General features: G+C 44.5%; 2 long non-coding RNA genes across 3 annotated transcripts; one reads left to right on the top strand and one right to left on the bottom strand.

The window, feature by feature from the left end:
• Nucleotides 1–261: 261 nt before the first annotated feature.
• On the bottom strand, nucleotides 262–4,465 carry LOC102901719. Of its 2 annotated transcripts, XR_006596208.1 has the most exons (4): nucleotides 4,324–4,465; nucleotides 2,382–2,523; nucleotides 1,832–1,984; nucleotides 262–1,507 (listed from the first exon to the last, which is right to left on the bottom strand). It is a non-coding gene; the product is annotated as an uncharacterized LOC102901719 (long non-coding RNA). The 2 variants fall into 2 exon arrangements; XR_442525.4 differs by having other exon boundaries at nucleotides 262–1,984.
• Nucleotides 4,466–4,595: 130 nt separating this feature from the next.
• On the top strand, nucleotides 4,596–8,453 carry LOC123384729. The gene is made up of 2 exons (XR_006596210.1): nucleotides 4,596–4,732; nucleotides 8,128–8,453. It is a non-coding gene; the product is annotated as an uncharacterized LOC123384729 (long non-coding RNA).
• The last annotated feature ends 12,482 nt before the right edge of the window (nucleotides 8,454–20,935 follow it).

Here is a 20,935-nt window from a genome sequence, read left to right on the forward strand (position 1 = left end):
TATTCACATTGGCGGCCTTCCATGTGGTTTTGATTTGCATTTCGCTGGTGATGAGTGAGGCTGAACATCTTTTCAGGTACCTGTTGGCCATCTGTATGTCTTCTTTGGAGGAATGTCTACTCAGTTCCTTTGCTCATTTTTATCCGGCTTATGCGCTTGTTTGCTATTAAGTGGTAAGAGTTCCTTCCATATATTTGATATTAACCACTTACTAGATAGTCTGTAGACATTTTCTCCCATTCTTAGATGCCATTTACACTCTGTTGGATTTTTTTTTTTTTTTCTGCTGTGCAGGAACTTCTTAGTTTGATGTGGTTCCACTTGTTTATTTTTTCTTTTGTTATTTATGCGTTTAGGGTCATACCAACTAAATCACTGCCAAGAGCACTGATGGAAAAAATGAATGACGACACGAAGCCACAGATAAACAACCTGTGTTTGTGGGTTGGAAGACTTGGTATTAAAATATCCAAAATGCCCAAAGTAATCTAGAGGATCACTGCAATCCTATCACTGCAAATCCTACCAGGTTTTTTTTTTTTTCCCAGAAGAAGAAAAAAGTAATTCTAAAATTCACATGGAACCACAGAAGACCCCAAATAGCCAAAACAATCTTGAGAAAGAAAAACAAAACTGGAGATCCCAAACCTCCCAGTTTCAATATATATAAAACGAAGCTACAGTAATTAAAACTATGTGGTACCAGCATAAGACAGACATGTAAACCAATGGAACAGACTAGAAACCCAAGAAATAAACTCACACATATTTGGTCAACCGATCTTCCACAAGGATGCCGCAAATGCACAACAGAGAAAGAACAGTTTCCCAGTAAACAGTGTTGGGAAAACTGGATATTCACATGCCGAATAATGAAATTAGACCCCTATCTTCCACCATACACAATAAACTCAAAGTGGATGAGAGACTAAAACACAAGACCTGAAACTATAAAACTCCAATGAGAAAACACGGGCAGAAAAGCTTCATGATAGTGGTGTTGGCCCCAGCATTTTAGAGCCAACTTGTAGATCCCCTGGGAATCCAGCCACATTCTAGGCCCACCCTGTCATTTCCTGATAAACCAGCCTGCCTTGCTGGTCAGGTGGTGCTGTGTGGCCTGAGAGGCACAGCGAAATATTTAAGAAAGCAAGATATGAAGGCACTCTGTATTTATTTTTGTGAATCATCTAGATAGATGTTAGCACTAAAAAATGTCCGAAGAAATACTACGTTTTCACAAGCAGCAGACACAGACCTATAAATACAGAGAACAAACCAATGGTTGCCAGAGGGGAGGGAGGAGGTGGGCCGTAGGCAAAACAGGTGAAGGGTAGAGGGAAGTGAAATACAGGCTTCCAGTTATGGGATGAGTACCTCAAGAGATGAAGGGTGCCGCATAGGGAACATGGTGAACGGTGCTGTAACGGTGTTGTATAGAGACAGAGGGTAGTTACTCTTGGGGACGCAGCATCAGTATAGAGTCCTCGCGTGACTACTTGTACACCTGAAATAATGCAACATTGTGTATCAACCATACTTCAGGTTAAAAAAAAAAAGAAAAACAGGAAAAATTGTTTTAAGAGTCAATGCATTTGTGCTGATGCTAAGCTACTGTGAAATTTTGATTACTTTAAGTACAAAGGCTGAGAAGAGAAAGGAAGACAACTAGTTGGATTCCTTAAGAAAGTAGAATTGTACGGATAGATGTTTCTTGTTTTCTTTGGTGCCCTCTTTATTCCCTCAACAGGTACCTTGAGGGCCTTCTCTGCTGAGGACTTGGCTGAACACAGATGATATAGACTAAAAACAACACAACAAAAACCAAAACCTTAACGACCACAAACGGTGCTCATGGTAGGACGTGACGCGTGTTGGGCCAAAGACGAACATGACGGCTTCAGAGCGCAGGGGAGGGTGCCTCTCACCCTGGAGGAAACGGCACGCAAGGGGGTTCCCAGCAGGGCTGGATGGAGTAGGACATCTACAAGACAGTAGATGACAGTCAGATAAAGAAGGAAGAAAAGTCCAGGATCACAGGAGATCACAACAAACTGTGTACACGCACACGTTCATGTATGTACATACGCACACAGATATACGTCCACGCACGTTCATTTTCTCCATTGCATGGCTGTCACCGTGCTGGGCTAGCACAGTATACACAAGAACAGTCCGCCACCTGCCTACTGTGGGAGACTCCCTACGCACACAGCAGATCTTTCAATTATGCACGTGATCTCCGACACGCGGCAAACCATCCCCACCGAAATAGGGCTTCTCATCTAGCTTCCACAACGGGATGTCAACCCCCACCCTCGGGGTGCCAGAGAAGTCGGCATGGCTCTTCAGGGCTGTCATTCTTTGGAACAAAGACTCACCTGCCAGCTGATATGTCTTAGTGGCTCCTGTTAATTTGACAGCATTGACCGGAGGCCCCGGGTGCCGTGTCAATATGTTACCTGAGCCGAAGTCCTCTCAGAATGATCAGGGTCAGCAGTCAAGGCTCCATCCTCAGTGACACTGGTATCAAAGACAAAAAGGCAGGGACAATTTATTTTTCATCCTCTATTGTCAGCCATGCCCCAAATACGCCAATGGTTTGCAGCCCTATTTGTGGAAACTTTAACAGGCCAAGGGGCCCGTGCCACGTAGGGAGATCTGGGGCTTGCTGTATTTAATTTTCCAGAGGCCCTGGGATACATTTGGCCACAGAAAAAGGAATGAGCTCAGAGAGCAGGGGGCCCCACGGTGAACCCCGGCCGGCCACGTCCCGGGAACAGAGATTTTGACCAGAACAATCACATGCAGCTCAAACATTTAGATACAAGTTCTTGCGGCAAAATCAAGGAGCATGATACAGTGTCCTCGTCTAGAAAAAGAGAAACTGAGATGTGCAGGAGAGACATTTGCTTACCTGAGGGTAAAACACTACCAGGATTGAAATATAATTCGGGGGCAGGGGTAGGAAGACAAAGAATTTGATTAAGACACTTCTTGGTACATCAGGCAGCCCCGCTGATTGGTAGAATCACACACAAAGGAGTCTGAGCAATGACCTTCAGATTAACGGCAAAACCCAAAACCCCTGAAAAGACCAAGTTGTACCTGCCCAGCATCTAGTCTGTTGTCGTCTGGTCCCTGTGACTTTGGGACTTTGTTTTCCTTTGGGAAATACCCTTCCCTCATCTTCAACCCATGAGTTTGGACATGATGGAGGCACCCATGCCTTTGGTCCCCCAGGATTGCACTGCCCTGACCTCACCACTCACTTTTCGCCCTAATCTGGGCAAGCAGTGTGTGTACGAAGGACAGGAAGGAGACCCAGCTCTGGTACTTGGATTAGAGATGCCGATCAGGGGAGACACCATGTCCTCTGCACTCGCTCCGCATACCGGACTGAGCCTGAAGTGGACTGTCGCCACCCTGCAGGGAGCTTGTCCGAAAAGGGAGTCAGTTCAAGGTGAGGCAGAGAAAGGACAGAGAGAGGGACAGTGTCCTGAAAACAGTGTTCCTGGGTCTGGCTGAAACTAGTCATACATACGAGGATTTTCTTTTAAATCCCTTTGTCTCAGTCCACAAGTCAGTCCTAACGGGTTTTGTCAGTTCAACAGAAATAAATCTATTACAGGGGCACCTGGGTGCTTCAGTTGGTTAAGTGTCCGACTCTTGGTTCGGCTCAGGTCATGATCTTCAAGGTTCTTGAGATGCTGTGCTGACAGCACGGAGCCTGCTTAGAATTCTGTCTCCCTCTCTCTGCTCCTCCCCTACTTGAAGGCCCCAAGGTGAACGCGCGCGTGCTCTCTCTCTCTCTCAAAATAAATACATAAGCTTAAAAAGAAAAAAAAAGAACTCTTACAAACTATGGTGGGCAGGACTGTGTCCCCTATAATCTCCTGCTTGTGAACTGGATTCGTTACATGACCAAAGGGACTTCACAGATAGAAATAAAGCAGCTCGATCAGCTGACCTCAAAATAAGATGAAATGGTTCTGAGACACAGTTTCTAACCTGTGTGTGGCCAGGGATGAGGGTCCCGCGCATCAGAACCAGCTGGATGCCTGCAACTAACCTCCATTCTGACGCTCCCCGTGCCCTCCCCCCTCCACCCTGAGTTAGCATTGGCTTCTGCAGGCTGAGAGCTCAGTCCTGCAAGAAGGTCCCCACCTCGGCTTCAGGGCTCAGTCACAAGCCCAGGCTGTCACCAGTACTTTCTGATCTGCTGGTTATAAGATCAGAGGTACCTATGAACCCATGGAACCCATCATCAGGAGGACTGATTTGCTAAAGCAGCCACAGAACTCAGAGAAACACTGTACCTACTGTATTACTGACTTCAGGCAGGTTGCTGAAATCACCAACATTGGGGATTGAGTCAACCTCCAGCTCCCCGGCCACCCCCAGAGGTCCAGGGTGGGGCTGAAGTTCCAGCCTCTAGGGAAGGCTGGCTCCTTTTATCAATGAGTCCCCGCCTGCAGGGCTTTCCAAAAAGGCAAGTCATTGACATAACAAAAGACTCTTTAATTGCTCTCTCCGAAGAAATTACCAGGGTTCTAGGTGCTCTGTGTCAGAACCTGATTGGCCCCCAGAACCTCCAGAAGGAAATGCACGCTTATCCGGCCAGCCCCCAGGTTGGAGCCAACAAACCAGCCAAGCCCAGCCTACCTCTGACCTACAGAACAGTGAGCTCACACATTTGGGTTCTTCTCAGCCACAACTGTCACGGTCCTTGGTATGCCATCCAGGGAACAAAGCAACACATGTCCTAACACATCTGTTCTAACACATTCAGCAAGTTAGCAATCCCTCTGATTGTTCATTGCCGTTATGCTGTTGTCTTTTGGATGTGGAACTACTCGGGAGAAAGGGTTTGAAATGTGTATTTATTTATTTTGAGAGCGGGAGAGACAGCAGGGGAGGGACAGAGAGAGAGGCAGACAGAATCCCAAGCAGGCCCCATGTTGTCAGTGCAGAGCCCGATGCAGGGCTCGATCTCACCAACCATGAGATCAGGACCTGAGCCGAAATCAAGAGTCGGATGCTTAACCCACTGAGCCTCCCCAGGAGCCCCAGAGGAGAAGGGTTTTTAAAAACGCTAAGACACCCAGACCACGGACAGAGCTAGCGATGTCGAGATGGTCCCCGATGCACAGTGCATGTTTAAATACTATACACGAGCACGTAGAGTGCAGACACAGTCTTAATGGGGGCAAAGTGTGTGGGAGCCACAGGGAAGGCTGGGCCTTTTCCCTTTAGAGACACACATGCAGGCTCCTTGCTCTGGTAAGTGGGCTTCTGTCCTCAGAGGAACAGTCTCAGGTCACAGCCCCCAGACTTTGGTCGCTGAGTATGTGCTCAGTCAAGAGAAACAGTGATCTGTCGCTGCTGGGATTCTCCTAAGGATGGATTTCTCAGCACCCTGTTACTTCCAGTACCAGGAAGTAACAAACACTCACCATGTCAGCGAGTCAGGTCTAGGTTTTCCTTATTCCCTGCGGTTTAGTCAGTATTTTACTTCATCAACTGTTCCTTCCTTCCTTCCTCATTATACCAGCTAAGCTCCCACATATTCAGACTGGCCAGTCGGTGAGTGATTGGCCAAAGGCCATTTTAAGGGCCAACGTCCTTTTATGTAGAAACCATGAAAATGAATGGACGCCCCTATCTCTGCCCTGAAAATGGGTTGCTGATTGTTCTCTCTCATTTCCAACTTACAACGTGGAGGCAAAACCTTCAGAGGAAGTGTGTTGAGAACGAGGAGGAATGTTGGAGTTCTCTGCAGCTAATGGCCTCTTTTGATGGTCCAGGGAGCCCACTGCTGACGTGTGGGATGTCCCAACTGGGAAAACAAAAGCATAAACTCAGGAGGATGATCCATCACACAGCCTCAAAGAGATAGTACAGCACTGGTTTTGTCCCTTCAGAGCTCTTGGTAGCCACCCTAATTTCTGTTAAATGAGAACACCACGATACAGCTATCACTATAAATACTTAGCAGTTTGTTAACACTTAACTAGAAAGACAATAGAAGCAAGTGATTCTACATATCAGCATTTGGACAGGGGCCAGGTTGGTTTTGAAAGGGCTGACCAGGGGCGCCTAGGTGGCCCAGTTGGTTAGGCCTCTGGCTCTTGGTTTTGGCTCAGGTCATGATCTCATGGTTGCCTGCGTTTGAGCCCCGTATCAGACTCTGGGACGACGGCACGGGGCCTGCTTGGGATTCTCGCTCTCCCTCTTTCATTCTGTCCCTCCCCCACCCATGCTGTCTCAGTTTCTCAAAATAAATAAGCTTAAAAAAATTGAATAAATAAAAAAATAATGGGCTGACCAAAGCCAAACTGGTCTTACACCATAAATATAACCATAGCAGACCCAAGACCTTACATAATTAATTCATATTCCATCAGGAATATGTGTGTCTGGTTTTTATTTGGGGGGGGTGGTGGTAGAGGGAGTGAGGTACACATGAGTGAATGGGGAAGAGGGTTGTGTGTGTGTATGTGTATTTATTTCTTACTGAGTCACCTGCAAGGGGGGGTGGATGTCCTTGGTTCCCTTTTCTACTTGGTTTACATTAGTTACATCATATGTATTTTTTTTTTAATGGGCTCCACACTCAACGCAAACCTTGACCTCATGACCCTGAGATCAAGAGTCGCATGCTCTACCAACTGAGCCAGCCAGGTGCTGCCCCATCATATTTATCTCAAAATATTATTTTTGTCATGTCTTAAGCATTACATAATGGTTCCTGAAGGGCACATATCCCCACTTTTTTATCTCTGTAGCTCCCAATAGTTCAGTCAAAGATGGAAAAGAATCAGAATTTTGGGCCTGTCCATCAGAACTCTAAAGCCATTCCTGCCATATGGTCCTGTTCCTTGTAGCTCTCTGAAGAAATGCAGGTTGATAAACACCGGGTAGAATTAGAAAACTCCTACGACTTCTTGCAAATGCCATTGAGAGTTCCTTTACCCTGCCATCATATTGAACAAATCCCGAGCAAAATGTTAAAATCACACTATTGGAGGATGCTAATATGCTAGATGCAACATTAATAAGAATTCTGTATTGCCCATTACATATATTCAAACTAAAATGGCCACATGGGAAAAAAAACCTAAACTCAGTAATGTTAGATAACTTTACATGTAATTACAAAAGTTCCTTTCTGGGGGTCGCCTCGGTGGCTCAGTCGGTTAAGCGTCTGACTCTTGGTTTTGGCTCAGGTCACAATCTCATGGTTCATGGGATCGAGCCCAGCATTGGGCTGTGCACTGACAGCATGGAGTCTGCTTGAGTTTTTTTGTCTCTCCTCCTTTCTTTGCCCCACCCCCACTTGTTCTCCCTCCATCACTCTCTTAAATAAATACTTATTTTTTTTAATGTTTATTTATTTTTGAGAGAGAGGGAGAGGCAGAATGTGAATAGGGGAGGAGCAGAGAGAGAGAGAGAGAGAGAGACAGAATCAGAAGCAGGCTCCAGACTCCAAGCTGTCAGCACAGAGCCCGATGCAGGACTCGAACTCACAAGCCTCGAGATCATGACCTGAGCCTAAGTCAGATGTTCAACTGACTGAGCCACCCAGGCACCCCAATAAGTAAATAAACTTAAAAGAAAATTAAAAAATAATTACTTTCTGATCACCAGAAAGCCCAGAAAGCCCATCCATGGCATCTGTGTGTGAGTGTATCTGTGTCTACAGACAGTAATACAGAAAGGGCACCTGTCACTTCAATCTGTCCCTCACTGTGACCCCACATTCATGCTTCCCAAAAAGGGCATCATGAAACGAAATAACAAAATAAAATCCCAAGTGCATAATAGGGGAACATTTTGCCGTTGTTGTAAATTGGCAAATACTCTCACAGCAACCAACCAAGTGGACGGAACCAGCCCCAGCCCTCAGATCATGGCGGAAGGTGCCCCAGTCGGCACATGGAGGTAAGGGAAGAATACAGGCTCTGGAGACCGAAAACCCTGGGCTCGTATCTCAGTTCTTCAACATACAAATTCTGTGAACTCAGGAAGTTACTTAAGCTCTTTAACCGCTGTTTCTCCTTTATCCGAAATTTGATGGTGGTATGGTCAGAAAGATTAAATATTCAAACAATGTATATTTCACAGTGCCTGGTGCCTGCGTAATGTGCAGAATAAGCCTGGACTCCACCACGTGGCCCAGAGGATAAAGCCAGGTCTCTCCCGGATCAAAGCAATCCAACTCACTTCTGGAGGAGAACCTCTGCCCCTGCCCTGAGGGAAGTGCCCACCCGCTCCTTCTCTGCCTCCAAGATGACAAGGAAGCAGAGAACACTGTTTGCTGTGAGATTCTTCAGCATAAAATAAAAAGAAAATCTGATTTTTGTTTTAGTTTTGCATAGCCAGTGAGATACTTTTTTTCTCCCCCTCAGATCTGACATCTAGAGTCAGAGAAATAAAGACTGTTCTCAGAAGAATAATAAGTGGGGAAGTGATTCGGTTTTCACACCAGGTCCCAGAACGCCAGCGTCTGGTCTGGAGATGCCTGCAGGTGAGGGATTGGTATGCAGCATGTGGGAGACCAAAGCGCCTGGGTGGTGGAGGGAGGAGGTATAATCAAGCTAAATGCGTCTAGTCTGGGGGAAAAAGGATATTAATATTCCAGGGGAAATTCCAGTGGAATTCATTTCTTGGAACTCTATTTCCCTTGACTTTTTTTTTTTTAAGTGCTTCAGGGTAATCTTTTGCAAATCAACCCTTCCCTTATGGACACGTGCCATGGGACACAGAAGGCAAGAGAGAAAACGTGGTGAGCTAGTCCCTATAACTAACTACTTCTACATCAGACAGGAACATAAAAGGCTTGTGAAATACAGCCCACAGCCAGAGCTCCCCCATTTGTTTGCTGGCATCTTATTTCATTCATAAAAACAGAAGGGGCAGGTTTGTCTCTTCTGCTTATTTGTATTCATTCTGTCGCCGCATCATTAACACCCCTGGAAATCCACAGCAGAAAGTAAGAGAACACAATGTAACGTCGGAGCCACCCCTGTGCAAGGTCTCAGGATTAGGTGAATTGTGGCTAAATCCTTATTTCATGATCCTCAGCTAAACAATCAACAGCCGCATATTGTTTCCCATGTACCCATGTTCAAGAGCTAGATTGGGCAATGATGTAAAAAGCAACACACTTCTGTGTCTCTCTCTCCCACATTTTCAGACCAAGACGCCGGGCCATCGCGATCACACCGTAAAGGGGCACCTGGGAGACTCAGTCAGTTAAGCATCCGAGTCTTGACCTCTGCTCAGGTCATGGATCTCACGGATCATGAGACTGAGGCCCACGTGGGGCTCCATGCTGACAGCACAGAGCCTGCTTGGGATTCGCTCTCTCCCTCTCTCAACCTTGCCCCTCCCTCTAAATAAATAAGCAAACATCTTTTAAAAACTACATTCAAAAGGTATTAGAGCTGTGTAGCATGTTCACGGCTCCGAAATGTTCTTCAAAAAGTTTATTGGCACTGATCACGATTACCCTTTAAGCAAATCATTGAAGCCTTTGATCTAAATGACAATACAATAATATGCCTCAGTTTCAGCCTTCATAGGATCGTTTTTAATGAGATCCTATATATGCTATTCTATGCTAAACCGTTATTAAAATAAAAGATGCAAACTAGGAATTGTTAGACAAAAAAACCTCATTTAAATTGGCAGTTCTTTGATTACTACTCATGGTATCCTCACCGTTATTCCAAATATTTGATGCCCCTGCATTTGTGGTCTATGCTTTTAATGAATCTAATTAACTATGAGACATTTGAGGTCCAGGACGATTCCTTATTCACTTTCCAATGGCCAGGGCTTGGCAAATTGCATAGTGTATACAAATTAGTTCTCAAATCATTTGCTGAATATTCTACATGGTCTTTTTAATTAAGTGGTAAAAAGAAGAAAAAGAACCGAGGTCTGAGAATCTTCTCTAGAGAACATCTTGTGGCAGGATATAGCCCATTAACCAGATCTTTATGGATACTGTCTTGCAACCGATTCCAAATGCATCATCTAATGTGTTAAAATTGTTAAAATCCAGGTGCGTCTGACGTCTCTGACCGAGATTTCTGCTTCCTGTGCTGAGGAAGAAACATGTGTTAAACCAATGACTTTAACCTATTTTCTAAATCCCATGTGCTTATTTTAATCATCTCTTCTCAATTAATGCTGAGAGCCAATAACAAGTCTCCACTTCATAGGCTGTAAATCCCGGTTTTGCATTTTCAAAATGAGAACTAAGTTGGTCTCAACCAGCCACCTCGCCATGAATGACATCACTCGCCTTGTTTTCAAGGATCCCAGACTGCACGTTGGTGACATCACCTGGAAGTGCCCCATTCTGTCCTATGAAATGACCAGAACCAGGAACCAGACGTTCATAAAGCCTGTAACGGAACCATTCTTCAACATATTCCTCTCCAATTGGCAGTAAATCATAGTAGAAAAACTGTAATAGGGGCGCCTGGGTGGCGCAGTCGGTTAAGCGTCCGACTTCAGCCAGGTCACGATCTCGCGGTCCCTGAGTTCGAGCCCCACGTCGGGCTCTGGGCTGATGGCTCAGAGCCTGGAGCCTGTTTCCGATTCTGTGTCTCCCTCTCTCTCTGCCCCTCCCCCGTTCATGCTCTGTCTCTCTCCGTCCCAAAAATAAATAAACGTTGAAAAAAAAAATTAAAAAAAAAAAAACTGTAATAATGTTTGCTAACTACGGCCTGCTGGGATATGCTTGTGGCTGCTCGGAGAGCGTTTCTGTCCACGGGACTCACTGGGGCTCTTCGGTTAAGTGTCCCGTGGCAGTTACTTCCTCTCCGTCCTTTAGACACTTTTTCCATCCATGCTGTGTGATGATGGCCAGAGCCCCAGAGAAGCCCGTGAATTCAGGGGGCCCTGGGCTGGCTACGTTGACTCTTCTCTTTGGTCTTTCTCCTGACACTCCCACCTTGGCTTGTCTTCTGGGCTCACCTCATTGGGGCTGGGCTCACTCAGCAGACGTCCCTTCCCATCACTTTAGAAAACCTTTCTGTATTTTGACAACACCTGTCAGTGCGTTGGAACAACACCGTGTGACTCCAGTTACCGAGAGATCAATTGCAAATGCCTTTCCTGCTACTTGAGATACAATTTAAGTTGGATTGAACCTGTATTGTGTACTGGGTGCTTTCACGTGATTATCTTGTTTCAATCTCATGATGAGCCATTCAGGCAGATATTACTAGTGCCTTTTACAAACAAGAAAACTCAACTCAAGGAGACTTAGCAAGGGTAATACCCGGAATTGCGGCGTCTGGTTTCAAACTGTGGCCTGATTGATCTGATGTCAGATCTTGCTCTTGTATCAGCCGTGTTATCCTCCTGCTTATTTAAATTTCAGGTTCAGGAGCGGAGCCAGTTCGTCGGGGCTGAAAGGAAGCATAAGGAAGTCTGGAAAACACTGACGCGAGTCTCATTCTAAATCCAGATTCTCCACCAATCTGCTGTGGGACTGGGGCAAATAGTTCCTCCTCACAGGCTTACTCTGCTCATCGGTAAAGTTGGTCAGGTGATTTCAAAACACTCGTACGTGTACAGGGCATGGGTGTATAGTCTACAGTTCTATTTTTTTTTCAAGTCACGCACACAAGTAAATTCATTTGGGAGAATTTTCTTTTAATTTGACACAGGGGGAAAATGCTGGGTTCAAAGTAGGATTCACATTGCCAAGTCTGTACGCAAGTGTTTCCTGTTTCCTACTGCACATTGACCACCTCCTCCCTTCCCACTGTCTTGATAGCTCAGTAGACAGAAATACGGACACACCGTCACGTGCACCAGCTCGCAGACACACCCCATCCCCGGGACTTGTCCTAAGCGCTACCCTAGGTCTCAGCAGGCTTTTAATGGATGTGGCCACCTCTGCAGAGAGAAGGGGCTTTGGGATGAGAGAGGAAGAAAGAAGTGACACGGCAGGGGGGAGGGAAGAATGATAAGCAAAGCCGACTAAACCTCTGCCTCTTCCTCCTGCAAGTAGCTCATCCTGACTCTTTGGAATCTGCCACTAAGGATTCTGTGTCTCTAGCCTTATGCTGTGAGGGCTGGCCAGAACTTCCCTCGGCCATCTGAGTGAAGGAATGAAGCTTGGCATACTCATTCATAAATAATGTTTGCACGTTTTTACATGTAGCGACACCAATATAACGACGCGTGGAAGTTTCCAGGGTATCCGCCATTGCCTCTATCTCCACCTTAACTCACAGGCACTGAACTTCAAAGATATTCAACAGGGAAAAAGAGGACTGGCTAAAGTAGTCCCAAAACCGGAGAACGCAAGCAACCAGAAGGTCCTCAGCAGCTCCAGGGCCCGCAGAACGAAGTCACCATCTGCATGATCCTGTGCAATGGTCCCTACCTGCTCCTCACGCCCCAAAGGGCACAGTGACCATCTGTCAGCTCCCTGGAGAGTCACAGTGCTTCTGGCCTCAGGACCCTGGTACAGGATGACGTCCCTGCTCAGAACTCTCTCTTTGTGACTATCTACTTCAATTCTCTGCTGACATGCTGACCTCTCGGCAGCCCTCTGTGACCATCTCAACTGCTGTCACACCCTTGACTGACTTTGTGTCACTGGTGTCTGCACTTCCTTGCTTTGTGTCTGTTTTTGCCTTGTTTCTGCATCAGATTCTAATGTCCAGGAGCTCCAAGATTCCTGGGCACGGAAAACCAGGTTTATCACAATGCACGCAAAGGACCAGGTGCGAAGGATCTATCGCTTAAGGTCATGAGCCATCGCTTCTTCTTCAGTCAGGTGATGTCTTGAATGACAAGAGATCTGCCTACCACTGCATGGCTAGAGAGGGGAAAACGGGAGCCAGGGTTTCCCTCCCGGTCTTGTGACTCTCAAACTAATGCTATTTCGAAGATGCTCTCACGCAATACATGTTCTACAGGGACCGGCTTATCTCACTCAACTTCATGTCCTCTAGGTCCATCCAAAATGGCAGGATTTCCTTCTGTTTCAAGGCTGATTAATTTTGTTGTATAGATAGAACATTTTCTCGCTCCATTCATTCACAGGTGGATATGTATGCTGTCTTCACATCTTCACTGTTGTGAATAATGTTGCAGCGAACACGGAAGTGAAGGCCCTGATTTCATTTGCTTCAGATACATACACGGAAATGCAAAAGCTGGCTCATATGTTAATTATATACACATATTTTTGAGGAACCTCCATCCCATACCCCATGGCGGCTCCACCAACTTACATTCCTACCAACGGTGAAAGAGGGTTCCGATTTCTCCCCATCTTCCCCCAACGCTTGTTATCTTTTGATTCTTTTCATGGGAGCCCTTCTAACAGATGTGAGATGATAACTCAAGCCTGGAGGAGCGAGGACCACACCTTTCAGGTTCCTTTCTCCCGACTTAACGCCCCTCCTTATTTTCTCCCTTCCTTTCAGCTTCTCAGTCCCCCATTGGGTCCCCAGTGTTGCTAGAAAGCCCGCCCTGGAGCCAGCCTCCTTCCACACGCTCTGGACGCCCACGCCTGACTCCGTGGTTGAAGCGCCTCGGTGCTACGTATAGCCTGGCTGCTTCCCAGTGTGCGTTTTCTGGACTTCTTGCCTGGAATCCATATGCATGTCTACAACTGCTCCCTTGAAACTTAATTGGCCTCTCCACAGGAAACTCAAACTCACACTTTTAAAATGCGAACCCCCACTGCCTTCTCAAATGCTCTGCTCCTCACCCTTTGCCTCTGTCAGCAAAGGGTCCCACTCTCCATGTCGTTGCTCAGGTCAGAAACCTGGCAGTGACCCGGGAGTCTAGCACACCCCATAACCACCAACCCTAATCCCCCACGTGCAACTCAACGGCAACTATTTTTATTTTATTCCAGTCATCTCTCTTCTAGTTCAGACAAAATAACTTTTTGCTACAATGGTTCAAGGGCCTCCTGGCTGCAATGTCTTCCAGCTTTAGCCCTACCTCTATCCAAAAAAGAAAAAAAAAAAAACCTCCCCATACGACATATTATTTCTAAAATGGATCTCACCATGTACCCTTCCTTCCTTGAAAAACCTTTATGGTTTTCAGAAACTGTTAGTGCACAGCATAGAAAGAGCTACCTATTGGGGCACCTGGGTGGCTCAGTCGGTTGAGCGTCTGGCTTTGGCTCAGGTCATGATCTCACAGTTTGTGGGTTCGAGCCCTGCATCGGGCTCTGTGCTGACAGCTTAGAGCCTGGAGCCTGCTTCGAATTCTGTGTCTCCCTCTCTCTCTGCTCCGCCCCGCTCATGCTCTCTCTCTCTCCTTCAAAAATAAATAAAAACATTAAAAAAAATTTTTTTAAAGAAAGAGCTATGTATTTACAAGGCTTTTGTGATCTGTCCCCGATTCACCTCCTCAAACTTTCTCAATATTTCTTTCTACTCGCTCAACAGATTTAAATGTAAGACCTAAGACTATAAAACTCTTAGAAGTAAACACAGAGGACAAACTTCCTGGCATTGGTCTTGGAGATGATTTTTTGGATAAGACACCAAAAGCTCAGGCAGCAAAAGCCCAACGAAACAGGGATGGCAGCAGGAAATATTCACCTTTAGTCCAAAACACTGACCTACAGAGTTTTGATAAGGACCAAATACGTACTGGTTGCTATATTCTTAAAGGGACTCACAACTGCCTGTGCATCTCACCCACAGTTAACATCGAACTGAACCATATGCACCAAGAAATCTTGCAAAAGTAGTTTTATGAGAAGGAATTCGAAGACGACTTTTATGATCTAACACTCCGTGCACATCCCCTCCCACTTGAGCACGAAGCATATAACCACCAGCTCTGTCTGCCCATGGGTCCTGTTCCTCTGCTGCTTTCATAAACTTCTTAAGCTGTACTTGTAAACTATCTCAAGAATTTCTTGGCCATTGCACCTGACGACCCCACAACAAAACTACATCAGACCAAACCCTCACAAGGCAAAGCAAAATGCTGGGGTTTGGGAGATGACAGTCAAGAAAGCACTCTTGAGATACTTTTGGTGCCAAAAGGGTGGCTTTATTAAAGCATGGGGACAGGACCCAGGGGCAGAAAGAGCCGCACTGAGGTTGTGTAGAGTGGCTGATTATATACCTTCAGGTTGGGAGGGGGTTAGGTGTAAGTCTCCAAGGAATTTTGAAGCAAGGTTTTCAGGACCTTGAAGGGCTCGCTGCTGTGAGAAAAAGGCCATTTACTACCGGCTAGTGAAACCTCAGTCATGAGACTCTTCAGACGTGTATGGGTGGGCCATATGTTTGGAGAATGATGCTACCGTATGTCTTGGGGGGACTTACAGGATCCTGGAGGTCAGAATAATGTTAAGCTACGCTTCCCTTCTGTCCTTAGCAAAGTATTAACTCGAAGCAGCTGAGTTCCTAGGAACACTCTGCCTGTCTCAAGGACTTGTCAATGGGCTATAAATTGTAATAAAATTTAATTTTTTTCTTTTGCCTTGTTATCTACATCAGGAGCTGCCAACAAAATGAAAAGGCAGTCTACTGAATGGGAGAGAATATTTGCAAGGCATATATATGCTATGGGGTTAATATCCAAAATCTATAAGGTATTCCTACAATTCAATCGCAAAAATACAAATAACTCCATTTTTTAAAAATGAGCCAAGAAACTGAGCAAACATTTCTCTAAAGAAAACATACAAATGGCCAACAGTTACATGAACAGGTAGTCTATACCACTAATTATCAGGGAAGTGAAGATCAGAATCACAATGAGATATGACCTCAGTCCTGATAGGATGGTTCTTGAAAAATAATAACAACAATTGTGACAATGTGGAGACAGGAGAACCCTTGTGCATTGTCGGTAGGAATGTAAATACTATGGAAAACAATCTAGAAGTTACTCGAAAAAATTAAAAATTGAACTGTCCTATAATCCGCCAATGCTGCTCGGGGTCTGTATCCAAAAGAACTGAAATCGAGATCTCCAAGAAATACCTGTACTCCCATGTTCACTGCAGGATTATTCTCAGTAGCCAAAACATAGAAACAACCTAAAATGGATGGATAAATGAGTAAAAAAAAATGTGGTATATACATAGAATGGAATATTATTTAGTCTTTAAAAAAGCAGGAAATCCTACTACTTGTTAACGACACATATGGACCCGAATCCATTCAAGAGTCAAACTCATAGAAGCAGACAAAAGAATGGTGGTTGCCAGGGGCTGGGGGGAAGAAGGTAAGGGGAGTCATCCATGGGTAAAAAGTGACAATTACATAAGACGAGGAAGTTCTAGAAACCTGCTGCAAACACGGTGTCTATGCTTAACAATATGGCCTTGTGCACAGTCTCATCCATTCAGGTTGCTGTAACAAACCACCACAGACCAGTTGCCTGTAAAGAGGAGACATTACTTCCCACAGCTGTAGAGGCCGAAATTCTGAGATCAGGGTGGGAGCACGGTCAACTGAGTGCCCTCTTCCTGGTTGTAGACTTCTTGTAGCCTCACGTGGCAGAAGGGACGAGGAAGCATTCTGGGGCCACTTCTATTTATTTATTTAAAACAACTCTTTTAACATTTATTTATTTTTGAGAGAGAGAGAGAGTGCAAGCAGGGGTGGAGGGGCAGAGAGAGAGGGAGACACAGAATCTGAAGCAAGCTCCAGGCTCTGAGCTGTCAGCACAGAGCCCGACACGGGGATTGAACTCACGAGCCCTGAGATCATGACCCGACTTGAAGTCCAACTCTTCACCAACGGAATCACCCAGGCTGGGGCCTCTTTTAAAGGAGAATGAATCTTGCTCATGAAGGCTCCACCCTCATGACCAAAACAACCTCCCCAAAGTCCCACCTCCTCATATCATCACATTGTGGGTTAGAATTTCAGCATAGGAATTAGGGTGGACACAATTAGACTACACAGCACGCACTTAAAAAGCTGTCAAGAGGTTAGATCTCATGTTGAGTATTATTGCCACACACACACACACACACACACACACACACACACACACTGACGGGAATTGTGGAGGTGATAGAGATGTTTGTTACCTTGGTTGTGGTGATGGCTTCACTCTTGAATGAGTATGTCCTAACTCATGAAAATGTATGTATTAAATCCAGGCAATTTTGTGGGTATCTAACATACCTCAGGAAAGCTGTTCTGCCCATTCTCCTTTAACCAGGCTGTAGTTCCTGTCTTTCAGACTATTTCACAGACATTACTCTCTCACTTTGACTCCCCAGGACTGTGGTGGGTTCCACAAATATATGCCACATGACACTCTGTAGTTCCCCCATGCTGGTATTTATTTTTTTAATGTGAAATTTATTGCCAAATTGGTCTCCATACAACAGCCAGTGCTCATCCCAACAGGTGCCCTCAATGCTGATCACCCATCCACCCCTCCTTCCACCCCCCCTCAACCCTCAGTTTGTTCTCAGTTTTTAACAGTCTCTTATGCTTTGGCTCTCTCCTTCTCTTTTTTTTTTTCCTTCCCCTCCCCCATGGTCTTCTGTTAAGTTTCTCAGGATCCACATAAGAGTGAAAACATAGGGTATCTGTCTCTCTCTGTATGACTTATTTCACTCAGCATAACACTCTCCAGTTCCATCCACGTTGCTACAAAAGGCCATATATTTCATTCCTTCTCATTGCCAAGTAGTATTCTGTTGTGTATATAAACCACAATTTCTTTATCCATTCATCAGTTGATGGACATTTAGGCTCTTTCCATAATTTGGCTATTGTTGAGAGTGCTGCTATAAACAGTGAGTACAAGTGCTGATATTTAAACCCCGAAACAAGTAGCTACCAACACTGTGATTGTTCCCTTGCCGTTGCTAAATTCCCTTTCTTATCTCTTAAGCGATCAAGTGAATACATTTCCATAATTTCCACTCTTTTTGTATCTTTAATTTTCAAAGAACTCTGTTCACACAGACTTCACTCACTCTTTCATCTAATTTCCTTTTTAAAATTACACATCGGATATTTCCGACTATAGCAAGATACTTCTTAAAAAGAGAGAAAATTCTATAGTAGCGAATTTTAGCATTTCAACTTCAACAAAAACACATGGCTAGAATAAGAAGAAAAAAAATTGTATTCAACATGCTCTCCCATTCCTGAAGTAAGTATATACAGCATCCAATATTGTTAAGTCTAACTCATTATCAACTTTTCCTGTTGAGGTTGGAATTTTTTTAATCAGAACTATTGTAGGCATGACAATTTTTTTTTTCTGGTAATGAACCAGATTCTGCAAAGATTTAAAGTTCTCTTTGGCTGTAAATGATACAGCTTTGGGAACTATTTGGCATTGAAACTATCTGGTTCAATGAGCAATGATTCTTTTCTCATGACTCTTCTGGAAGCTGCAAAGTGTTATTTGGAACTGCTCTAAGCACAAAGAACCATATATTTTTGTGCCATTCTTCAAAGAGGTCTGTCTGATGACAGTTTGATTTTTCAGACCTTCTCAAGGGTAAGACTATCTTATTTTTATTTAAAAAGCAATTTTGTTATATTATGTGGTTAGATTTTTTTTTCTAGCAGATCCCAATATGTCAACCTTATTTCACTATTTTGATCCCTGTCCCTCATCACTTGCCTTTATTTTGAAGATTTGGGGAAACATCTTTTGAAGAAGAAAATGTGCTGAATAAAGTCATATGGATCTTCTCCATCTAAAAAAAACCAACAGAAAACAAAAAAACAAACAAACAAACAAAACAAACAAAAAACATACCAACATAGATTTCAAGCTCATAAAAAGAACTCTTCAAGTTTCTTTTGGTGTATTTAATACTAGGGGTTCCTAGGTGGCTCAGTCGGTTAAGTGTCTGACTTTAGCTCAGGTCATGATCTCACAGTTCATGAGTTTGAGCCCCACATGGAGCTCCAGGCTGACAGCTCAGAGCCTGGAGCCTGCTTCAGATTCTGTGTTTCCTTCTCTGCTCCTTCCCCATTCATGCTGTGTCTCTGTTTCTCAAAAATAATAAGTAAATGTTAAAAAAAAATATTTAAAAAATAGGAGTGCCTGGGCGGCTCAGTCAGTTAAGCATCTGACTTTTGGTTTCGGCTCAGGTCACGATCTCACAGTTTCATCAGTTTGAGCCTCCCATTGGGCTCTGTGCTGGCAGTACGGAGCCTGCTTGGGATTCTCTCTCTCTCTCCCTCACTCTCTGCCTCTCCCCTGCTCATGCTGTTGCTGTCTCTCTCAAAATAAGTAAATATTTTTTTTAATTTTTTTCATGTTTTTTTAATTTATTTTTGAGACAGAGAGAGACAGAGCATGAGCAGGGGAGGGTCAGAGAGAGGGGGAGACACAGAATCTGAAGCAGGCTCCGGGCTCTGAGCTGTCAGCATAGAGGCCGACACGGGGCTCAAACTCATTGAGTGTGAGATCATGACCTGAGCTGAAGTCCGACGCTTAACCGACTGAGCCACCCAGGCACCCCAATATTTTTTTAAAATGAAAATAATACTCAATGGCAATAATTCCATTAAAAAAACGTATTTAGCGCCATAACTTCTGTGTTCGGTTAATTTTAATGCATTTGAGAGAATGACTGACATTAGTCACACTTTCTACTTCTACTAATGGAAAACATTTCACTCTGAAAAAAAGAGACTGTTTCACTACTCATAAAGCGAATACACGATTCAGATCAGTATTCCCACTGAGGAAAATTTTTAAAAAACGCTAAAAACATCAAAAAGCCACAAGACAAGGTAAAATGATGAAGCCAAACCTTAGAAAAAACAAAGCCAAACCAAGCATAAGGCCTACCTCTCTTTTGCTCTGAGGGCAAGTGCCTTTCCCCCCAAAAAATGTCAGCAGAAACTAGGAAGCGTCTGTTGACATTACAGGGTGAGAGAAACTGATGCAATTAGTTAGAAAGAATCCATGACTATGACACCAATTAATCAATAACCTGGAAGGATGTGCCTTCTGTTTTAAGTGAGCTGGACACCGAGGTTGGGTTTCCTTTTGACAAGCAGCATTCACTCCCTTCCCTATGTGCGCTCTTCTCTATGTTGCAGAGTTAAGGATCTGGGAAACTTCATTCCCTAGAATCTCTTTCAAGCAGGGCTCCCTTTTAGATTCTGCCAAACCAGCAGAAGGAATTACTGTGCATCCAGAAGCTTCAGGTTTTCCAAGAGCTTCAGGGTTTCCCCCAGAAAGCATCTTGGCAGTGGGTATCTTAGGTCACTCCCAGCAGCTTCCAGAGTGTCTGGAAACTTCTTGATCCCCACAGAGAACTCCCAGCTTTGCTGACATCACTGTCCCAGCCCTTCTGTGGTTTTAAAAAGACTAATTTATCTTTCTTGATCAAAAATAGGCTTGGCTTCCCTGACTGTATCCTAATTGATACAGTAAAGGAGAGAGGTAAACTTGTACGTGAGTGAACACGTACATCCAACTCGTGTGAGTGTCCAGAGAGCTTATAGTCCTGCCATGTCCCACACCCCCGCCCAATACCAGGGGTCAGAATAAAATTGAAATCCCCATCCTCGGCCTCAAGTTATCGCCAAAAATTATTTCTCCAAATTGATACATAGCTAACTATCCAAAGATACCCAAGCACAAGAAAACAAGATTCTATGATTCAGAACAATCAGAAACAACAGACAAAAGAAAGAAATGTGCAAAAAGATACTGGCTTCACAGCCAAGCATGATTAAAATAGGCTTTTTATGTTGACATAAATAAAAGACAAAGTTAAAAATAACGAAAACAACAACAAGAACGACATAGCAGGTTAGAATAACTAAAGTTATCAGAGTAATGAGAATAAGCTCACAGGAAATTAGGAAAAGCAAGAAAAGGAAAATGAATATAGTAAAAAAAGAGACTGAAAACGTGGGCTGCAAAGTATATTAGACACAGCACAAGATAAAATTGATGATTTCTAAGACAC

Source organism: Felis catus, chromosome B1 (assembly GCF_018350175.1).
Source record: "Felis catus isolate Fca126 chromosome B1, F.catus_Fca126_mat1.0, whole genome shotgun sequence".
NCBI lineage: Eukaryota > Metazoa > Chordata > Mammalia > Carnivora > Felidae > Felis > Felis catus.